The sequence below is a fragment of the Ceratosolen solmsi genome, unplaced genomic scaffold (genome assembly GCF_000503995.2).
Source record: "Ceratosolen solmsi marchali unplaced genomic scaffold, CerSol_1.0 scaffold57, whole genome shotgun sequence".
Lineage (NCBI taxonomy): Eukaryota > Metazoa > Arthropoda > Insecta > Hymenoptera > Agaonidae > Ceratosolen > Ceratosolen solmsi.
The window spans coordinates 3,317,815-3,342,278 of NW_011948427.1; the positions used below are offsets into that span (position 1 = coordinate 3,317,815).

General features: G+C 33.8%; 1 long non-coding RNA gene across 1 annotated transcript; it reads right to left on the reverse strand.

Moving 5' to 3' along the window:
* Positions 1-5,884: 5,884 nt before the first annotated feature.
* Positions 5,885-14,453, reverse strand: LOC105363427 (uncharacterized). Its single transcript, XR_912922.1, has 3 exons — positions 14,271-14,453; positions 5,997-6,191; positions 5,885-5,920 (listed from the first exon to the last, which is right to left on the reverse strand). It is a non-coding gene; the product is annotated as an uncharacterized LOC105363427 (long non-coding RNA).
* Positions 14,454-24,464: the final 10,011 nt, after the last annotated feature.

Consider the following 24,464-nt stretch of genomic DNA (forward strand, 5'->3'; position numbering starts at 1 on the left):
TTTTGACGATGAATATCGAAGTCCGAATTATCTCGATTAGTTTATATATTAAAAATAATTAAAGGAAAAAACAGCGTTTGTAATAGTCAAAAGCAGCAATATATAAATGGTAGTTAATATATATATATATATATATATATATGATGGTCGGTAAATGTATTATAGCTCCGTGTTTGTATATTGGTACTGAGAAAATTCATTGTGCATTAATATACGTAGGCTTATTTATTTATTTCATGGGTTTCGTAAAAGTTCGTCTGGTACAGCAGATATCGCTTGGTCGTATCTTTTCCATTGTCCATCCGTCATACTCCAACCTCTCATATCATCATTTTATAAATTGATACGACGAACAATGTCGTCTCACCACACCTGCATCGATCGAACGTTAATTCTCAAGGTTTTCACACCGATCTTGAAATTCTTGAAATGAGCTGAAATTCGCCGAAAGCCACGATAAGTATTGATAATCACGGGAGATGATATTAATCGTGAAGCGTCGATCGATGGTCGATGATAGTTATATGAATGGGAGTCAATTGTATCAATTGAGTGAGTTGAAGGGGGTTAGGTAGGGTTGGGTGGGAGGTAGGAGCCTCGGCAGCAGGTCCGACACCGAGTGGTGCCGTTCATCGCACTCCGGGGCCGAAGAAGAGTCGCGGGACAAAGGGTCTTGGCGGCTGCACGAAGCGCCGACGACGCATCGATCCGCAGCCAAGGCGAGCCACCGGCGTCCAGGGCCAAGGACAAGGTCGCTTCGGCCGAGTTCGCGGCCACCCTCCGGAAGCGAATCGCGTTGCGCATCCGCGGAACGGCGTCGGGCGAAAGTCTCGGACGTTGGAGATGGGCCCTTCGGAGTCGTGGGTGATGGGTGGGAAAGTCGACGAAGGGGCGAAGGGGCGAAGGGGCGACGGGGCGAAAAGGAGGGGGGGGGATGGGTGGTTTGGTTGTCGACGGCGGTGGCGGCGGTGGCGGCGGTGGCGGGGATCGATATATTTAGAAGAGTTCGGGTGAGGTAATGTCGCGTTGAGGTGTAGTCCCCCATCTCTCGTGGGGAGCGAGCGGCGTTTGGTAATCGGTCGAAGCCGTTTGCGTCACGGAGGAGTCGGCGTAGGCTCGTTGGAGTGGGACGCGGCGGACTCGTCGTTTCTTCTCGACTTGAGCGAAATCATCGGCGAGAGAAAAAGAGCGACATGCAAAGCTCCGCGCTCGCGCGAACGCCCGCCGTGACATAACGTAAGAAGAACTTCCGGCACGCGCGCTCCCAATGAGCCCGCTCGCTTTTTTCCTTTTCTTTTTCTTCTGTTTGTTTTCGAAAAAGTCGCGACGACCTCGAGCGCCACGTCCATGCGCTCTCGCTCTCGCTGAATTTTGCGTGCGTTACTTTTTTGCGCACGGCGCCCGACAGAGACGAGAATTCGCGCCCGCGGAGCGCGCGAATTCCACGGGCCGCTCTTTTTCTCGTTGCTTTGCGGCCTTGTCGATATATGATTGCGATCGCTCGGCCGCTCGCTCGCGCCTCGCGTTACGTAATTCAGGGTCACCCTGCCCCCACCGCCGGGGCGCTCATCGGCACGACTTGGAAGTTTTAAGCGATTATGGATTTCGCAGAGCCGTATGGATTGATGTAGTCGAGCGATGAGATGCGATTGTTGGACAACGAGTCTCGCGGGCTTGGAGCTACTTAAAGGTAAGGAGCGAGTGAGCCTCGTTACGGGCGATTGTTACGTTGACGGACGTTGGCCAGACGTTTATCCGATCGAGCGTCGAATTGAAATTGGCGCGTGCATGCGCCTCGAATTTCATGCTTCGCTTGCTACGGGTACGGATGTCGGCACGTACATGTTCGAGCGGCGTGCTTCATTCGGATACGGACGATTGTCGTTGGAAGTGAGCTGGTGCCGATGAAACACTTTTATCTCCGGTGCCCTTTCTTTATCCTTTCACCCCCATTTTCCAGAGCCCCAGCACGCAACTTTATTAATCGATTATCGAGGACATTGAAACTCCATCGATTTCATGCCTTTATTTTTATGCATAAAAATCAATATGCATTATACTTACTTAGGTACTTAGCCTAGCTACACAGCATTGTAAATCAAGGAAACCATTAGCTAAGGTTTTTACCGTAAGGTTTTTACTTAAATTATACCCGGTTAGGTAAGTAAGGTATAATTAATTTTTTACATTTATATATTTTATATTTTTAGGCAAGATTTGCCTCGAATTATATTGTTCAGTTCATCGTTCACAGATTAGAATTAACCATTGTAATACATTTTTCAATCAATCAATTATTTTCAAAAGTGGATGATTCGCTCGTTCATCATTATTCGCAGCTATGAGCTTATAATAATTTTATCGATTTTTAACTTTTCGGTCGATTTGAAGTCCCGATTTATGTTGCTCGCATAAACGGCCGATATTGCTTCGATAATGTTCAATACATCTGTGATCTTGCCAACAATTACATATTAATTGCATATTAACACGCGTGATTTGCTTATCGTTTTTTGATTTTACAGAAAAACGAACTCGTAACCTCCGACCTTGCGATTAATGTCGAGGCTGAGCACCGCAGATATCGATATTTGAAGAAGTTTGTGGTTTTAGATGGTCAGGGTCTCGAAACCCTTCGAAAGTTACTTTTCAAGGTTAATCGAACATTTACACCTGACACTATCGATACCTTTTAATAGCGTTGTTTGTCCTTTTCTCACGTCACGTTGAAAATGAAAAACATTTGGCTCCACCTACAGCAACAAATTTTATATGAAACGTCATAAAAAATATAGAAACTTTAATTGAAATCTGTTCTTTTCTTTTTTTTTTTTTTATATTGGATTTCAGTGTTCTTACATAAATTTAATAATAGTCGATAGGTTGGAAATTGAAAAAAAATATTGATATAACATTTAGTAGCAATTAAATAACTAGATTTTTTTTTATTTTTTTTCATTTATTTATTTATTTATTTATTTATTTTTTTTTTTTTTTATTAAACAACAACGTCATAAAGTTTTTTTATATAAAATTATGACATAAATAATGCATAATAGAATCTTAATATTTTATTCAATATTTCCAATGTATTATATAAATTTGAACTAATTCTTGATGTAAATAAAAAAATTTTGCAACGACAGAGCCAATTAAGGAAATGAAAATCAAAAAAATTACGGCAAATTTTTATACGACTCGAAGAAGTAGCAATGTAGATTGGAAACTCACTCTAACGAGGTGATTGACAATCATTTTAATGAATTAACAATGAATGACTAATAGCATTATAGTGAAGAAAGAATTGACTTTTCCCACAACAAATTACTAATAATACCTCGAGTATCGACGCATTAAGGTAAAACGTATTAATTGACAAATTTGTTAATTATTCGGCTACAGAGCTGAAAGTCATTTTAAGGAATTTATTTATCGTTCGCGTTTAACGTGCGGCATTAAATACCTTGACGAGCGATTGATCGGAGCACTGGAATTAGCCTACATATCTCTTATTTTCTAGACACGTGACGCTAGCGGCGCTCGAAATACCAATAGCCCAAAGCAGAATATTTCGACAATGCATAAAATGGCAAAGCCGCGTACTTCCATATTCTAGTTGGCGACCTTTGTTATGAGCGATCGCGCAGTATAACCCGGTTACATGTTAATCCGTGCAAATTTCCAAGACTCGTGTACTCGTAATCGCGTCCTTCGTTTCTCTCGCAGTTTGCGCTTCGTCCGATATTTCCTCCCGGCCTCCCCAGCACCGCTCTTTTGTTCTTCGACTGTTCACCGTATCATAATCTCCTCCGCCTCCTATGCAAAATCAATCTGGCTGGACTCATCATGTGTCCCGGGTCGCGCGAGGTCGCTGTAAAAAAAAAAATCCACGAATGAAGGGCAAATAATAAATCGAGAGCCATGATCCGACCAATGTGAAACGTAATATCGTATATTACTTGCTTTATTCGCAATTTCGTTGTTGTTTAATATTTTGCGTTTTTTTTTCCACTGGTTCAACTTCGAAGCCTAACTGATGGATGCCTGAGTCGTGCATTGATTATACCTTCTATTTTAATGAAACGACGCTTATAAATAAACAATGCGTCGAAAAGTCAGTTTGAATTTAAGTAAATTAGCATTTGCGTCAGTTGAAATTTAATTTTTTCGAATGCTCTTGTTCCATTCAATTAAAATCATGGATTATTTTTAAACAGTTTATCATAATTTCTTAAATTATATACTTTGTTTTAATGGCAGGTAAATTAAATCGCTTGTAGTAAATTTTAAGATTATTATAACAAAGTATTGAAACCAAGGCTTTTGACGAGGATTAATTATATGCCAAACTACATTTCCAATTATGTTATTCCTTTATATATATATATACACACACACAGACACACACACACACACACACACACACACACACACACACACACACACACATATATATATATAAGAATTATATAATTGTTAAAAACCAATTGTTAACAGTTAAATAATATTTTATTATTAATGATCTTAGTATTAAATACGTGTATATCATTTGATTTTTCAAAAATACTTATGTTATTTATCTCGTGTATGTATCATTTGTAAATTGTGCTGTTGAATAACTTAATCAAGTTTTTGTCTGAATTCCTATGAAAGTTATTGACAGAAACTTGAGCTTAAAGACGATGTCCTTGTTCTTAAATCGGAATTAAAATCCGAATACTTGTTGGACAGTAGTATAGGAAATTTTTGACATCGTAATTTAATCAATGAAGCTTATTAATTATTTAATCTAATAAATGTATACTAATTTGTATCAAACAACTTATTTTCTATATTTTCTATTAGTGTATTTTAAAGATTCTTATAAAACAATCTTTATTTTCAGTTTATTATTAGAATAAATTTTTATATCTGAACTGTAGCTACGAACTGTGTTACGAAAAATTCTTATTATATAAATCTTATAAGAGCAATAAATTGATGGGGCAACTAAAAAGAAATTGTAATTTTGTTAATCAAAATTTTCTTACTATATTTTAGATATAGTAAAACTAAAATTTTGCACAAATACAATCATTATGTATATGTAATATATATATATATATGTATTTTTTAAAATTGTGTTCAATATTTATGCATAATACATTCGGAGTTTCCTATAAAAAACAAATTTAACGTCGAGTGTTAATAAGTTACTTGTGAGTTAAATTGAAACTATAACTACGACACTTTAATTCAATAAATCTATAGTATTTAAAAAATTGTATTTGAATTAGTTGGATGATATATAGAAAAATATTTTTTTCATACCCATTTATATTCATTTTCTAGTTTGGCACTAGTTCATGTGTATCAATTTGTAAGTTTAGACTTTAAATTATTGTAAATCAAACGAATTTGATAAGAATGTTAAGAATATTGTACGTGAAAATACATCGTTGGTTAATATTTTTTAATTACGGAATAATTATATCCAATAAAGATAAAATATCAAGGTATCGTATAATTTATTTATATTCATATTTACTTACCGATATTTCATTCACTTACCTCAATGTCAAGAATAATAATGAATAAAGTAAATCTATCATGGCTACAATTTGATTTGACAAATTAATAAAATCCAATATAATAAAATAATTGATTCTTTCGTTTATTCATAATAACGCGATACATAATTAGTTTCAATTATTTTTTTCCTATTGGCATACAGATATAACAAAATAAGCAACCAATAACATACGTCTGTACATAAACAATTGAATTAAAGAAAAAGACGTATAGTATAACGGATTTCTCTGATAATGAAAGAGCATATTTAAAAAATCTTTTAGCTCCGGCATCTTTTGTATAATAATTACTAGCAGTATGTTTTTGACGGGCCACATTTTTCCATAAATTTTTAAAGCACAGTCCGATTCTTAAATTAAAATAGCTCAATCAATTTTGGAATACAGGAACTCGCGTTAAAGTAGGTTAGTTAGAGTTATTCGTACCTTGGATGGATGGGATATCCTCACTTCATCGCTCGTCATTTTCGGGTGGGACTCGTTACACCGTATTCGTCTCTCACGCTCGTTGACGTTTCATTGGCTGCTCGTTCTTCCTTTTTTCTCGCTACAGATTGATAGTAATTGATGCTCGACTTGGCCGTCTACGCGATTAATGCTCGTTACTGAGTTCCCTCGTCCCTGTGGGTATATGCATTTCGTTAGGTATCCAACTGGTTGCGCGTATTTGTAGTTTATTGGACTTGAGAGTTGAGATTAATATTTAACGATGAGTCTGTCACTGCCCTGACGTCTAAGTTATGCTTGCTTAATGCTTAATGGTTTGCTTTTCTATTTCTCATCTTTTATAAGCATACTTTATTAAACATTTCAATCAATATCAAATAGGCTCTTATTTATTTATTTTAAGCATTAAGTGCTTATAAGAGTAGAATTAATAAATTAGTACCTTACCGCCTCTACGTAATTAGTGACTTGCTTAATGTATATACACTATTTCAACGGCCGTAATACTTTATTACACCACGATTATCAGTCATTACAACACAGTTAACAAGCACCAACGAGTAATAGAATGTTGCTGTAAGAAATTAAGAATGCAAATGTCAGGAAAACGTTTGATACATCTCGCCGGATTCCCGTCGAGTTATCCAGCAATTTTTAACTCATACGTATGCATTTTTACGGCCACATAGTCTCAGATGCGTTGCATAGGCCATTTTATGCATTATGGAAGCGTGTCGCGCAGATTAATCGTATGATTTGTCTCGAAGACTCGAAACTTCGTAATGTCCGAAAGAGTCGACGACTCGAGTTCAACAAACACTCGGGGATCAGCCCGTCCTTCTTCAAACACACGCGCCTTACATTACGTGTAAAACATAAATGTGTAAAACGTTAGTCACCTTCTGCTCGGCCATCGTGAAATCGCTACTTTCATCCCGAAATGCTATTATTTTTATAAACGCTTGTTTGTATTTAAATATTTAAGTGGCTACTGTCGGGGGACATTTTTCTCCATCTCTCATTATGACCATCGAGCATTGCATTGAGTCGAGTAAATCTTAAATATAGTAGTAATAGAAATAAATGAATAAAATTTCAAGCAAATAGTTTTTCATCAATATTTTATTAATATTATAAAAGATTGAATTGAAAAAGATTTTAATTTCAATAAATTATTCTTATTTACCCAAAGCAATTATTCCAAATCAATAGCTAAATAAATGTTCAAATGAAGTTATTCTTTTTAAATTAATTGTTAAAATAGAATTAAATCTAAAAGCTAAGATGAAAGACTCTAAGAATAATGTTTGAAATTATCGAAGCCCTCAGTTTTAAGGTAAACTATATTTCGTTTAGAATTAATACCGAGGCAATCTTTAAATGACTTTTAGACTATTTTGAAAATATACTAGATTTGTTACATTGTTAACAAACGAATGCTATAGTCTTCGCTCGATTTAAAAATCTTGCATCATAAAAATTACCTTTGAAGAAAATCTAAAGACATTGAGACAACCAGGCTCTAAAACAAATAACAAAAATCAAAAACACATACTAGTTATTTCACTTCCCAAGACAATTGGTTTTAGAATTTCGGATAAAATGGTATGATAGAAGGTCAATTAAATCAAAATTAATTGGCTAATCGTTGTTTCGTTCAAGATCACATTTCGAATGATTGATCGTTAAAAGTCGAGATAAAAAAATGTAAAAGTTCTTCCATAATCGATATCAAGCTCTATACCTCCTTTCCCCTCTCACTCTCTCACTCTAAATAATATAAAATTGAAAGACTTAGTTTGTATTTATTGGATAATTTATAATTTTGTTATAATTAAATGAAATTATCATGATATCATAGTTGGGTGATTAAATATAGAAAAATATCGTTCCATTGAAAGTTTAAAAAGCCATCGCTGTACGATTAGTAAGACACCTAATTTAATTGCTGTGAAACAAATAATGATTAAGAGCGTTTAATTATTCCTTTTATGACGCAGACTTGACAAGTGCTCAAGGAAAAGTACTACCGTCACTTTACCCTCTGCTATATATTTTAATATTAATGCCACGTAATCCACGGCGTTTCATAAATGTTTCATGAATGAATCGTCAATATATCGAAAGCCCACGCATAAAGTCAAATGTCCATAAAATTCATAATCGATGATTTTCAAAGCATTGCCGATGGCCTGAAATTCCTCAGACTTCGTATTCCCCTTCCAGCATCTGAATTCAGAAAAGCAAACGAGCCCTCACTAGCCACTCGAAACTTAAATCGCACGATCGGGCTACACGCTCCTCGTGCCGATAATCTAATGTCTAGCCGTAGCCGCGTACGTCCCATTCGCCATTCCAATTAAAAGGAACGGCGTAAACGCGCACTCCAGCGACTTTTGTTGCCCTAATAATTCACCGAGCTCAAGGCTCCTCCAAGCTCCAAGCTTGGCGCTTTATTAATGTCGCTACGAGAGTTTGGGCCGTCCGATAGATGGCCGTAACGAAGCCGAGGATTGGGCTTTTAATGCAGCGACACTGGGTTTAGAAAATATTTGGCACGCCGTTATATGCGACGGCGCAGGAGGTAATTGACTTTGCGCTGGGGCGCGATGCAAGAGAGCTTTTACTCTTGACTGATAATTAATTGTGCCAGCGAGTTGGCGCGCCATCGGGATAATTCATTCACCTTGTCGAGTGGCCATCTAGCAAAAACAGAAACAAAAACAAAAAAAAAAAAACAAAAAAAAAAAAAAAAAAGAAAACAAACAAAAAAACAAAAGAAAAGAAAAGAAAAGAAAACAAGGGGGAGGGGAAACGAGAAAAAATTATGAAAGATATTAGCTCATTAACATATGGAGCGCTGCGTAAAGCCAGTCGTAATAGTTGGTTCGCACTTGCGATAGTTAATAATCGTACTTGAGCAATTAGTCGAAAGGTTAATTTACTCCACTTATATAGGCTTTAACGTAAGAGTTCCAATTAATTTCTTTACTTTTTTCTACATTCGATTCATCTCCGTTTTATGAAATTAGCATAGGCGCGTTTTAAACGTAGAGTTCAAGTGGCGTTCGTAAAGTATAAATTGGCTAGTGAATTTAGGAGAGGAGGCAGTCTTTTTTACGCACAGCAGTGCAACTTGTTTATTTGAGGAGGACAACGCACGATAGATCGCCACTTGTAAAAGATAATTGCCCTAATATTATTATTGCGATCGATAATACTTGAATTGAAATCAATAGTTTTTTTTTTTAAATACATTTCGTAGCACTTGGAGTATCGGAGTATGATTGTCAAGAGTATTGAAAGTGCCAATTTGAATGTGGGTAATGCTACGTCTCATTGACATCATTTGATTGCGACAGAGAATATTTTGAGCGTGGCAAGAAGCAATACACCGGCCTAAATAGAATTTCTACTGGTGTTGTCTCGAAGGCAAAGAGCTCGAAAAAGGAGAACGTAGCAAGAGGTGGAAGCGCGAGGGGGGGGGGGCAAAAGTGGCAAGGGGTGGGAGATGTAGGATGGCGCATGGATTTTACACGGGGGAATCCGTTTCAAGGCCACGATGGTGCGAACCGGTAAAAGCCAAGGGAGAAAGAGAGACAGATAGAAGTTGCGTGTCACGCGACGATGTGAGATACGAGCCTTCATGCTTTCTACGTCATGATGCGTGACGCCTTGTCCGTTATTTTTCCTCGTCAATGCTTTTTCCGTTTCCTTCGCATTGTATTACGAGTATTTTACTCTTGATTAGCGCAAGGATATTGCGATTAATTTGTCAGAGTTTGCTCTAGTAGTATTCTAGCATCGTTTCAATACATACTAATGGGTCGTATTTGGTAAATCAAATGTTTTTAGCATTGACATAGTTTACTTAATAAATTAATTTAGAAGTTACGGACGGAAAGATAATTTGGAAGAAAAATTACTCGCTAGTACTTGAAAATTTATTCGATTAAATAAATGTCATTATTATAAATTTGTAGGTTCAGTGATAAAGATCGTCGTAAAGGTTTCATTTATTTAGATAAACATTTATCTATAACTTTACATCACATGCTTCATATGATTTGCATAATTTTCAAATACTGTACGATGAATCTTTTTCTTTTAATTTCTCTCTCTCTCTCTCTCTCTCTCTCTCTCGTTGTCTCTCTCTCTCTCTCTCTCTCTCTCTCTCTATTCAAACAGCCTAATTAATTAGAATTTAAGCAATTTTCTAAATTATTTAATGTATAATTATCATGGATTGTGCATATCCTTTGGTGCTCTTACACCTTGTTATTATTATTACAATAACTTCGTTTCGTGCCTCGTTTTATCGTTCGTCAGTTATTCATTATATGGGACGTGTCGCTGAAATTTGATAAAAATCAGTGAAATTAGAATAAAAACTGCAGTAACGGAGAGTGCAGTAAGACGCCTAAGAATTACCGCTCATTATTGTTTATATCAGACCGTCGAGATAAAATAGTGAAAGTCCAGGAAAGTAGCATGGACAATGTCATTCCATAATTTAATCGAAGTCTAGTTGAGTGCAATGCTTAGGCTCGTCCGATATTAAGCTGAATATTACACCAATCGATCAAACTCACAAATATTAGCAATGGAATAATGAAGAGTATGGGATAAAGAGGGATAGAAGCTCGCGCTATATTATTCTCGAGATGGCTTCGACAAGATATATGACTTTCTAAATTTATAGATACATCATCTGGCTGAGTTGTTCTATCAGCGCTGCTAGCACCACTTCATCCTCGGTCTCTGCAAAGCAAATTCAACGTCGCGCGTCAAAATCTCACTCGATCGCCTCATCCATGGACCGAGGGTATTCTGCAGAAATTTTCCATCAGTCAAACGGTCAAACTTAATCCCCGTGCGAATCCGAAAAGCTCAGTGGAGCCGGTGGGCAGTCCGTCGAGTGGAATAAAAAAAAAATCACCAGACGGATTTCAGCGTTGCTCATTGTGCTGCGCAGCACCGGCGAAAGGCCTATTTTTAGTCGCCATTGACATTTGCACTTTCTCGGTTGCCACGCGCGCCGTCTAATAAACAGGCGCAGACGTTCATCGTTTTCGGTCTGCACGCCCACGTAATGCGTCCTTCGGGCGTTGAGCGATCGGGGAGTCTGCTCCGGGCTCATTTTTTCTTCTTTGAAATAACCTCGGCCAAACATTCTAGCCGATTATCGGAGGAAGCTAGGAATCTTTGAATCTGACTCATTTAATTATCATCTATTAAATTCATTTTCTCTCTCTCTCTCTCTCTCTCTCTCTCTCTCTCTCTCTTTTTCATTTTATACCGCTTCTCCGAGACATTAGGAGTGATTCGTTGGGTTTCGGCGTGACCTTGTAGTCTCAATTTATCGTTACAAATTTTTTTCTTCTTTACTTTTTTCTTTTTAATTATTCCTATTATATTATCCAAAGAAGTTTGAGCCAAATGTGGGTATTCGTGATATTGGCTTAACTACTCTGCCCAATTGGTCGTATATCTCGTCGAGATTATATTACCGTTTTAATATTAAGTGTCATCAAATAAATATACACCTGCGTTTGTAAAATCCGTGTGAATTATGGTTTTCGTAGCTTAATGCCGTGACTAGAATTATAAGCTCGCTATTTTTACATTAAAATACTAAAAATCTATAACAAATATTAATTGAATTTTAACTCCACCGTCTGTCTAATTGACAGATGTATTAATTTTTAGAAAACCAATTTTTCAGAATAATAAATATTATCGATGTATTGGAGTTATGGACATAAAAATTAATCATTGGTTAATAATGAAATATTATTTATAGGGAGAATGTATGCTATACATATACGTATGCCTATGTATGTATATATTACCTATAATGCATTAGATAATTACTATAATTACTAGATAACTAGAATCAATTATAGTTAGCTAGTTATAAATTTCTATTATTATAATACATTTTATCATTAAAGCAGTTACATTATCATTTGTAAACAGGATTCTGAATAATCAACTTTTCAAATCTTTATTTACTTATGCTTACAATGTATGCGTAAATACTTTTTACGAGACAAAAAATTTTAAATTTATTTCACTCAATAAAATATTCAGTCCTTTTTCCCCTCTATGTACTTTATAATTTTGCATACATAAAGAAAATGAGTGAAAGAACAAGAGCTACGAGTCAAGTTATAGTATACGTCTTTTACAACCGTTCTAGAATACCTTGGAAAGACTCAATGAGACGAAACTTTCTATTTATTTCATTTTTACATCGTCTTTAATAATCCAACGGTACAAAGGTAAACACCACTGTAAATTTACTCGTATTGTTAGCAGAGTTTTTTTATCTACTACGCTGAGTATATATTTTATAGATAATTTCTAAATAACCGAAGCCATCCTGATAAGAACAAGTATCCAAAGAAGCAATGAAGTAATTTGAAAATCGTCAATTAATAGAATATCTCATTTTATCGTTCAATTTCTTGAATGATTTAGAAAACTGGAAAAATCTTAAATAGAATCTCCATGGTTTCAGTTTCTATTAGATAAAAGGAAAAAACTATTTGACGCTTGTTATTTCCATCGACTTTATAAGACTTTAGGGGTCAAAATAAATCAGTAGTAAAAAAAAAAATCATAGTTTAGAAAGTATTTACATCTTTTATTATCGTTAATTCTCAGCAGTCAACATAACATGCAATTTGTATGCAGTAAATTTATGTTTTTTGATATGCAGATGGGCGTACATTATAAAGGATTTTTTTTTGTTTTGTTTAAAGAAGGCTTCTCCAGAATAGAATGCATTTTGAAAAAACATAAACACAAATGTGGACGACGATGATTTATGAACCTACATCATTTTTGCACAAAAATTAATAAAAATTAGTTATCTTTGAAATTCGAGTTATTATTTCGTTATTATGAATAGAAAATTTAAAAAATAATTTAGACCATGAGTATACCATTGGTTTGAATCGAGCGTTTTAAGTTCTTTTACATCCCTTTTCTCTGCAACCAGTGCACTTGAACGTATTTCTTAATATGGTTCATGATCATTTAGAAAGAGTTTTGTAAAAATGCAGAGAAGCGCATTTGTCGAAATAATCATCGTTTTAAAATAAATGCCTTAAATATGATTGCAGAATTCAATTTGTATTGACTTTTTAATATAACTTTAACAGAAATGGAATTAAGCCCAATTGTGAAAGTTCCAAAGAGGGTCAAGAAAACATAAAAATATTTATATAAGTTGGCTTATAAAGTATGTGAAATGTAAAATTAGTTTAATGCATCTTTTCATTTGCTTAAAAACATTGATAGGTTTCGTGTATTTAATTTAAAAATTTGCAAATTACTAGTCTGAGTTCGTGAGAGGTTAGTTTAGAAAGTAGGTGAGCCCAAAAGTAAAAGTTCTTTGAAAACAAAACGAAAATATTTAATTTTACGGCAGTGAAGGTATATTGAATTATTAAATATAATTTATGTATTACGAAGAGTAATTTATTTAGAAGATTTCACGGATATATCGTTAAGTCGCGAGATGTAAGAAGAGAGATAGAGAGATAGAGAGAGATAGAGAGAGATAGAGAGAGAGAGAGAGAGAGAGAGAGAGAGAGAGATATTACCGATAAATTTTAAATCTCATAGAAGAGGTCAAGGGGCTACTGCAATGCAGATGATTCAGACAGTTTCACAATTAGAAATCTTGCATGGACGAAGAGTAAAAGTAATTTCTTGATTAATGAACAAAAAATTTTGACGACTTCATTGTTGTGGTATTTTCTCTTGGCCTCAGCTAAATAATACGTGATTGGATGATGCAGTGTATGTCGACTGTTCTAGGAGGGAAAAGTGAGAGTGGTATAGAAAGGGAAGCCCTGAAACTGATATATTTAAGAAATATCGAATTGCTCAACTAGCACGCGGTATGATTATAAGGCGCATAAAGGAACGCTTTTCCGTTTTACTCGACTTTCCGCGAGGTTAACGCATTTGTATAAGCGATGGGGTAAGGAATGCGCGCAAAACGAGGCAAGTGGCATATTTAAAAATATTGGTGCTCCAAGTTTTCTAAAGATTTTAGCCTTAATACGCGAATTGATATTGTTGCCGTAAAGCAACGAGAAGTGTTAATAAATAATCGCTGGATAGGCATTGACACGAATGGACGAGGTCGATGATCGACTGGCATCGGCGCAATTATCGGAATGTTCACCTCGTTGGATATTGTAAGGTGACGAGCGACGAAAGCTCGATTGCACTTACGCATTGTGCAATATTGTGCAGCGGTGACTGGCCAACGGAAGTGAGACGACGCCGGGATCGATCGCAAGCTAGAAATCCTCCCAGGAGCCGCGCTAACTTTCCACGACGGCGTCTCTTAATTTCCCGGGCGCGATCGGGACGACGGCGGTGGCTGCGACCCGACCCGAATCGGTCCCGGCCCCCGCCTCCTCGACTTCTAACTTGCAGCGTTTCTCAATAAAGAAAGCCGTCGGAGAGACAGGAGAGGCCGTAAGGCTCCCGCGTCGTAAACAAGGACTCGCGAGAAAGGCCGAAGTGGGTGGCGGGCGTAAAGGAAAGTCGTCGGGGAGATAAGCCGCCGATGACTTTCTCCGCGGGGCGGGGGAGGCGGGTCGATGGTCTCGTTTCGCGGATAGGCGCGAGAGATCTGCGGAGGCCGCCGATCTCGATGAGGCGCCTGACCCGGATTGGGCCAGTTTTCACTCCGTAGCCTGGCTAGGCGGCGGGATGAGGGGGAAACGGGGATGGGGATTTGGCGGAATGGGGTGGCGAGGGGGCAGCCAGCCGGTGCCAGCGAATGTCAACCGGCAGCGGAACGAGAGCAATTGCGTTACGATTTGCGCGAGAGTTTATCGTCTACGAGAACCTGAGGCTGTCGAGATAAGGTGCTCGAGCCTTAGCGGGTCGACGGCTTTACATTGCCGTATTTGCCCGAAGGATAAACTGGAGTGTTGCCATAGTAAAATTGCACCGAACGAGCTTCCAGAGTCTCTTTTATTGGATTGTATCTTTGTAGCGCGCGAGCCTATGTTTTTGGTATATTAAATTAATAAGAAATGCTCTGTATCCGATAAGGGCCGTGTCACTGACAAGCGACGGCTCTATAAGAATCATCATCGTCATCATCATTGGATTTGTGTTTCTTTTGCAATAAGCTTTGAGATAAATTGAGAGAAATATATATTATAAAGCAGTGAAATTATCACTTGTCATATATCGGAAAGTAAAATTATAATTATCGACTGTGCGCAAGAAATATGTTTTTAATTTGGAATATTAAGGACTTATATGTGAAAAAATTTTTTAACTTTCAAACGAACTCCGACTTTATGAAGCGAACGCGGTAGGTTATTCACATCCGAGCGCTATAATTATCTTTCGCATAATTTTAATCGTACATTATTGCGATTGTTATTTATTAAAATCTGTATATACGGCTGCAGGTGAAATTTGCTCCAGTGAAATTGCAAAAATAGTTAAAATGCGAATTTTTATTTTCAAGTTTTCGACGTATTTCAAGAAAAGCGTCGGGTTGAAAAGCATAACGAATAGTGATTGCCGTCAATTTCACATTTATCACAAATGGTACAATTTTTATTGTCAAGCTATTCATATTTAACAGATTCGTATGTTCATAAAAATTTTTTACGAACACAAATTATGGATGATGTATTCTGACACTGCAATTTCTCTCTATGCACTATCGATACATTGTTTTGCTTAGGCTCTTAAATCGTAAACAATGTTTATATAATCAAAAATGTATAGATGCAAGTGTGCGCTCTTACGTTGTCTGCTTCGTCTCAATGTCTCCACAAGAATTATAATGAAATCGTGAAACTTATAGCAAGTATATTTGAATGCTATAAATTTAAACTATTGCACACTAGTGTGCATTGTATGTACATCATGCATTTCGTTCAGAGACATGAATTGTATGCCAATATTACGTACATGTAGTTACATATGAATATTGCAACGCAAAAAACTATGGATTTTTAAACTATTTCTATAATTCTATCGACGATTACAAAATATGCCGCATAAGAATAGTAGTTCGTATTACGTGTCGACCTGACTTTATCTCTTATAACATTGCTTCTCCTATAATGTTAAAATCATATTTTTCTCTCCGTACTTTTACTTATGTATCACGAAAATTTCTCAGGAGTAATAATCGGCGATTTCAACTTTTTTTATTCGTTCATTGTCGGCTATAAGGATATATATTTTTTTAAACTTCGTGGACTTTGGTCGCTTTTTCTTTCATTGTTGCTCGTGTAACGTGACTTTCCTTCTTCCAGAAACTATATCGCGAATGTTTCATTCTCATGTTCTATCTAATACGTTTATCAATGAGAATCTTGACCGCAAACAAAAATTGACAATATCGGAAACATTTTATACGGAAATAGCAATCCTCCTTAAATTTTATAATGAGAGAATCGAGTCTTTTATTAAAAAATTACCTATTTTACCAACTTTTTTTACTCTCTATTACGAATAACTATTATGAATAACACTTATGTCTTGGGAAATAATTTTCTTAACTAGATTCTTATTTTCCTATTATCTACAGGCATTATACAGTTATCTACGTAATTTACATATTCTGCTTGCAAGGAAAGTAAGCGTGATAAGTTTGAGTAACAATAATAGATTCCTAATGGCGAATAATCGTCATAAATTATGCACTATAATTCATTAATATGGTGACTTTTACATAAATATAGAAAAATCGTGCATGATTTAAGTAAAAAATTTAAGTACGACCTTTATAGGATAAATGCATTTGAAAATAAACGTGAAATCTACGCTTAGTACGGCTAATACACGTAGCACTCTTTATATTTACATCTTAATGTGCGCGTATTATCTATGCTTTTATGATTGGCTTAAGTGAAGCGAGAGTTGGGTAAGTTTTGAAGACGAGCCAAGTCAGTTCACTTGCCGCCTTGAAGTAAGAATAGAAGTCAGGACAACCCCATGAAAATTCCGAGCAAACCCCTCGCTTACAGGTGCCGAGGGCCAAAGTTAAAAAGAATTCGAAAACTTGGCACAAGTAGGGCAAACCGGAAAAACTTGTAAGCGACGGTCCACCCATGCGTCCTGTCGCGAAAGTGGTTATACTCCACGTCAGTCTCACGCTTTCACGGTAGAGTCGCGAGTGTCATTGAACCCCGCGAAGTGCATAAACTTCTCCTGGCTTATGCAAGAACCTTATAACGCGCAGACTTGTATCCTTTGTTTGCTTTTTCCTACGGACGTAGCTTTCAGCTTATTACGTAGATAGGGGAGAGATTTTGGCCGAGCAGGAGCTCATTTTATGTAATCCAGCTGGTTTCATTCGTCCGCTGCGAGGGGGGAAAATAGTGATATTCGTTGGCGCTCAAGTTAGTTGTGATGTGTCTTAGGCACTCGTTCATATAAATTGAAAGTCCGATTTCGATACGAAGTTACATTATTGCATGTCCATTAAAATATGTACGCGCGAGTCTAGTTTGAATATCGTAAATTCCAATTATCCCTGCGTTCACCGAGACTGCAAAGTAACGTAGCTCGCAATGTCACGTAATAGATTTATAGAAACAAGTGTATATAGGCTACCATCGGCATGTTTAGCAAAATTTAATCCTCGGATTCTTTTAAATTACAGATAAATTAATATAAATATATGATTAGAGTATATAAATATTTCACATATTCAATGGGAAGTGAAGAATTTTGTAAGCCAAGTGATACTTTTACTTTGTTCAGATAAATGTAATTCTACTTGAACTTGTAAAGTTTTTTCTCGCACAATATGCACTAATGTCGAGATAGGAAATTTCCTCTTTCATTTCTTCAAATCCTTAAAGTAAGGTACGATAGTCCTTTAATGCTAATTACACAACAATACCTTACCGCTTCATCCTCGTATTCCATTGATATTCGACTACTTACCCTCGAATACATGAGCACAGCTCAATTGTAATTATAATTGCATAAACAGCGGCTTTTCTAGCGCGCAGCCCACGCATAGCCAACTCTCCCTTTCGGCCGAACGTTAGAAAGTTGCGATCGTGGGCTCAATGGGCAGGTTCCATGCAGGATTTGCAACGACAATAGGGAGCAAAGTCCGCGCGTTACTGCGAGTGATGGGCACGCTCGCTGATTGCGAGATAAAAGAGAAATACGAGTGGCTGGCGATAGAGAGAGGACTATCGATCCGATGCCTCGCTGATCAGGTGGCGAGATTAAGTTACGCTCGATCGAGCCTCCTAACATTATTTCTCCACGCCTCTGTACACTTCAACGCTCGGTATTACTTTCGAATTACGAGAAGTCGCCGTACAATTAACGATATCAATCTATATTTTTATGCACTGTTCGCTCATATGGATTAGGTCACCGGGGCTGATTAATTTAGGTAAGCCAATGCACTAACAACGGGTGTATCCGCTGTCGATTTTTTTCCTTTTTCGATACTACTACTACATTAGTCCATGGCATTTACGTGGAGTGCAATTTCTAGATTGAAATTTGGCTAATGTTGTTTCACTCCATTGCTTTTAATAAAATATTTGCATTTTCGTTCGTTAGTTTTATTATTAATACGTATTGTGCTTTGACTTATTAGAGCCTTGAAAGATATTAATTTTTCGTTTTTGCTCACACAGTTTTTAGTTTTTCAATAGAGTGTTAAATTAAAGTTATGAAATAATTAGAAACATAATGTCTGCTATCCATTTGTAAAATTCAATAAAATCATCATTATTATCACTGTAAAAATAATAATAATTAATTTGTAATATTTTACGATGAGTTTTCATATATAATTGCATCCATTGAGCCTCGTCTAACACTGAAAATTATTTTATAAAAAATCTGTAGCGGCTTTACGGAATATTAATAGAGGCACGTACGAAAGTGCGTTTTGAGTTTGTATTTCATTTGCTGTCTTTACTCTCTGGTATTTTACTTTCACTAGCAGTACAAAATTTTGTTTAATTACAGAATCGATTATATGAATTGTAATTTATTCAACATTTTTTCACCAATGTAATGTAATTAATATTTGCATACAACCAAAATAAGGACAAAGTTTTTTCATGTATAGACGCATGTGTTGATGTTTACATTGTGCGAGCTTACACAAGTATATGTGTTTCTGTATTAAACAAAATGTATGATCTCGACTAAAATGATTTCCATTAAAATTTTCTTCAATTTCTATATATGCATCACATTACCATAGATGCATCGTTTATTCGTTGAAACCATTAAAAGATGTCAAAACTTCATGATTTAATGTTCAAATTGGCGAATCATTAATACAAAGAAATAAAGATGTAATTATCAAGAATTAATCGGATAACAAGATTAATAGAGTTCAAATTACATTAAAATTAAATTAAATTAAGCTGCCTGTAAAACTTTAATCAAGACGAGAACATAACGTATTTTATAAATTTTCATTAATCAATTTATATATTTTCATTAATCATGAAATTGTTTTGAATACATATTATGATACTCGTTGATTAACATAATCATAATATTAATAATATTTATAAAATGCATAAAAATCATATATATTTCTATAAACAGTTTGTGCAAATAATTAGAAATGTATAAATAGTTGTATAAATACTTTTATATAATATTATTATTCATACAAATATTAGTGTGATTTTTTAATAGTCTGAAATTTTGTAAAGAATTTTTTGAAAGAATTTTGTCTATGAAAATTTGTTGGAGCACGACATTCGATGTCGAGATTTTTATTGAATAAGAAAATTTTTTTTGCACATAATAACAAATTATATGAAATATTTTCTATTAAAGAAGTATTCATATTTTTTTTAATATTTTGTTGAATTTAAATAGTACAGTATTCTTAAATTATAATAATTGAGTTACATATATAAATTTGAAAATATTACGAACCAAATATAAAATAGATATCATTAAATGTTTTCTCATATACATTTAGTTAAATAAGCACCTAATATACACCGATCATAGGGCAGTATATAAAGCATAATTAATAATTATTTATTAAATAATAACAATTTGGTAATTATGAAAATAATTTTTTGAGATAAAATAAAAATTATCAATAGATCGTTCGAGTGATTCGAGTAATTTATATGGATTATTTATTGTTAATCGCAACTACACAAATTACTGGTTAGAAAATTCTTTTTTTGTTAGGAAGTCTTTTGCCCTCCACATGCACCAACCTGCTTGTATGTGCATTGACTTTGGCTTAAAAAAAATTTTGGATAAAATTTTGTTCGACTATTTATGCGAATTTTTAATATTAAATATTTTAATACTCTAAGACAAATCTTAGCAATTGAGATATGTATCTTTAAGAGCGAGATATGTGAAGAAAAAGAATAATTATGAAATTAGCGGGATAATCGGATAAAGACTATTAATCGAACTAGTTCATATTCCAATTGAGATCAATAAATCTTACAATAAGTACTTTCCCACCTGGATTAGTAAATGCAATAAATATTTGCACGAGGAAAGTTCGTCTGTCTTGTGATTGGGCAGTGCCTCTTTGTTTACATAATATATTCAATATTCAATATTAATTCGACAGTTTATCGAACTGTTGCGATATTTAATAATTTCATTCAATTATCTTTAATAAATTAAATAATATTATTTTTTTGATAATTGAAAGTGGAAGTTTATATAAATTTTGTAAAAATATAGAATTAAAGTGCCAAATGTGTGTAAACAAAATTGTAAATAAATGAAATTCTTCTTATATTTGTAATAAAATATTTATTGATGTATCTTCAATGTACCACATTTTATTGAGATATAAAAATCTCATAGTTAAGCAACGAAATAAAGATTATTTGCGCTATTATTGATTATAAATCAAATAAATTTCTTAAGCCAAAGCCAAAATTCACACTGAGTTATATACATATATATCGGTAATTATAAGTGATTTAATCAATAAGGTTTTGAAGGCACATGGATCGTAGAAATAAAAATTTATTTGTTTAGGTTGTGAAAAAAAATCTGATTGTTCAGTAGATAATTAGTCTTTATGAAATACGGCTTCAAGCAATTTGAACAACAGTGCTAATGGTTGTTATTATGAAAACCGGAATGAAAGAATATTATTAACGCAAGCTTTTGCTTTTGTTGAAATGTATTAATATATTAATACAATATATTAATAACAGTCTTTTTTTTTATGTATTTTTAAAGGAATTAGAATGCTGGAGTAAGTAATTGTTCGAAAGATAAGTAATACGAGCGTACTTAGCTTTGCATTTGGGGTCGGATTCCCGAATTTCTGGTAGGCAAGGTTGTTTAAATTGACCCTGTCTTATTTGCTGCAAAAAAAAGGTGAAACTCATACTTGGACGAGTGACACCTTTTTTAGGCACCTGCGGGAAGCATTTTTTAAAAGCGTTATCATAAATCAGGCAGAGGTGTGACTCTTCGTTCTGATATTATCATTATTCGTACATAGGGTTAGCCTCTCTCGTTTAACGCGCTGATTTAAGTGCTGAAAATTTGATAAGAAATGAACCTTTTTAGAATCTGCAAACACCAAATAATTACATAATAATCCTATTTAAATATTCAACTTTAACAAAATTCAATTGTTATTGTTATTTTTATTTTCACTTAAATTGTCGAAAAATGTTTTCCCACGTCATTATTTCTGGCTTTCCTTATAATTGGAAATATAGTTGGATCGTACATTAATGAAATATCCCGCTATTTCCCGTATTAATTATTTGAATTGTTTTTATCAGAATGCTGCCTAACGTGCTACAGTATTTAATTAGCTGTATGCGTAACCCGATTAGTAAAAATTTCAATTTATTTTTGCTTTAAACATTTCGACCTTAACCAGCAAAGTCTACATAATCCCTATTATATATGTAATGATGCCGAACATTTTATTATGTCGAAAAACTGTTTTTGATTTATGATAATGCAGGATATTTTTCAATCAAATGTCATCATTCAATTTTAAATGTACATATGTATAAATATATTTTTTTTTAATTTACAATTTTACAGATATTGCGAACATTAGGTATTATAAGTATAAAATACTTATAGATTTAGTATATTATTTACATAGAAATTATATTTACGTACGAAAAATTTAAATCGTCAGCGTTTTTTTTTTTTTTTTACTATTGAAGCTTAAATTAAATAAATTATATGCTGATACTGTGATAAAGTATACTTTCTGATAAAGTAATTAATAGTTAATGTATACTTTTTATTGTTTACATTATAAGAATTCATAAGGATATTTAAGGAAAAGTTTGACTAGCTTGTATGACTTTACTATTTGAAATCAGTATAATGAATAATTTAAAATAAGTATACTAAGTAAACGCCCATCTTTCTAAATATCTATGATTGTATAAATTACGATTTCTGAATTTATAAAATATATTTCTACATTGGAAACCTAAATATTATAAAATTAGCTAATATAATTCAGACTCTTTAGCATGAAAGATAAATAAAATAAGAACGTTATATCTTAATTGTGTAATTATTATTAATAAATTTATTTTATCGTTGCTAAAACGATAAGATTTATCATATAAATTGTAAGGCTAACAAGTTCTAATTAAAAATATGTAATAAATTCAGTACTGCGATAGTATTTTTCATGTGTTTTATTGTACACTGTTGAATTTTAATGTAAATGTACCAAAATACTGTGACAAATGCTGTCTTTTTAAAGGCAAATTTACTCAATGTACGTAAGCAAGACGAGGTGTCAAATAATATGTATCATACTATTAATTTTGTATGTAAAGATACAAAATGTTTAAACATCTCAATAGACTGTTCCAAACCGTTGCACCATATTCAAAATTAGCTGAACGTGCGCACATTGTCAATCAGCCTTCTTCATTCTCTCATCGTTAATCAATTGCATGTTTGCATAGTCGAAGACAATTAAAATTCTTTATTTATAAATTGGCACTTATCGTTTCATCATGGGTATGGAAATAAAATCAATGCAAAGTTTTCGACATATTTTTGTTGTTGTGGGCATTATCAGATGATTTGACGCGTAAGTTTAAAAGATTATCGTTTATTTTTACTCCCATTGGGAATACGAAAAATTTATAAAATAAATCTTCATCCGTAGGATATTATTATAAAATTCTTATGTCTTACGCTTATTTATATAGCGAAAAATTATTTTCGTTATACACATGTTATTCAAACGTGTTGTTTATTTCGAATAAAATACTCATTCTTTGCCATACAATGTATAAATAGTATTGAATGAAATATTTAGTCTATCGATTTCTGAAATTTAAGGATTTATATTTGTAAAATAGTTTCCTAATTCTCATTTGAATTGAAAGTTATTTGAATAAGTCATAAGTCAAGAAAATGAAGTTTTTATAACTTCATTCGACATACAACAAGGCAATTAAAAAAATATATACCATAAATTAATATACATTTGACACATAATAATAATATTTTTAATTAAGATATGAGATGAAGTAACTTTTAAAAGCACATCGCAATAAAATAAACAATGTTTTATTTGCAAGTATTTTATTCAACGTAAGGACAATATGATCTTTGTAAAAGACTGTTTAATCAATTTTTCTAAATTCTAAGTTATATATGAATCTATTTTATTTCAATTTCAAAGATTCTGTAATTTTATAAAATTTTGTCACTCATTACTATTATCAAAGCATTTTAGGCACTTGTTTATGTCGTTATTTACGTATATTCCAAGGTTAAGCTATTTTAAACGTTTCAGCACAAGTGAGAGAATTTGGATAAATTAAATTTTTCATAGTGAATCTGAAAGCATAACAATATATGTATACATGCCTAGGTAAAGTCAAAATAGCTTCATAAACTTTAAGGGTACTTTGAAAACTTTAAGAGAAAGAAAACAAGTAAAAGTAATAGAATAAGAATTGGAAAGAGAACAAATAAGGCAGAATTTTATTTATAGCTCTCATGTATTATCGCTGAAAACTGAACGCTTGATTATATAATTATTATAAATTTTAATTCGCGGTATCAGTAAAATATCTATTTACGAGACGAAAAGGAAATTCACTAAATAAATGTAAAATTCTGCATGCATATTGATATGTAAGATTATATTAATGGGTTTATAATTACTATGTAGAATAAATAATAAATTTATAAAACTACGTGCAATAATGGCATGAATGCCAGATTAAGAGGCATAATGACTCGTAAATATCATAAACTATACATTTATGGAAATTAAATCTTGTAATTTCTTATAATTTTATTTCATAATATTGTAAAACTTGTAATTTAATCTTATAATAAATAAGTTGAATAAAGATTTAAACACTTTATTATTCAATTTTTTTTTTTTTTTTTTTTTTTTTTTTTTTTATGTAAAACTTGTTAAAAACATATAGATTG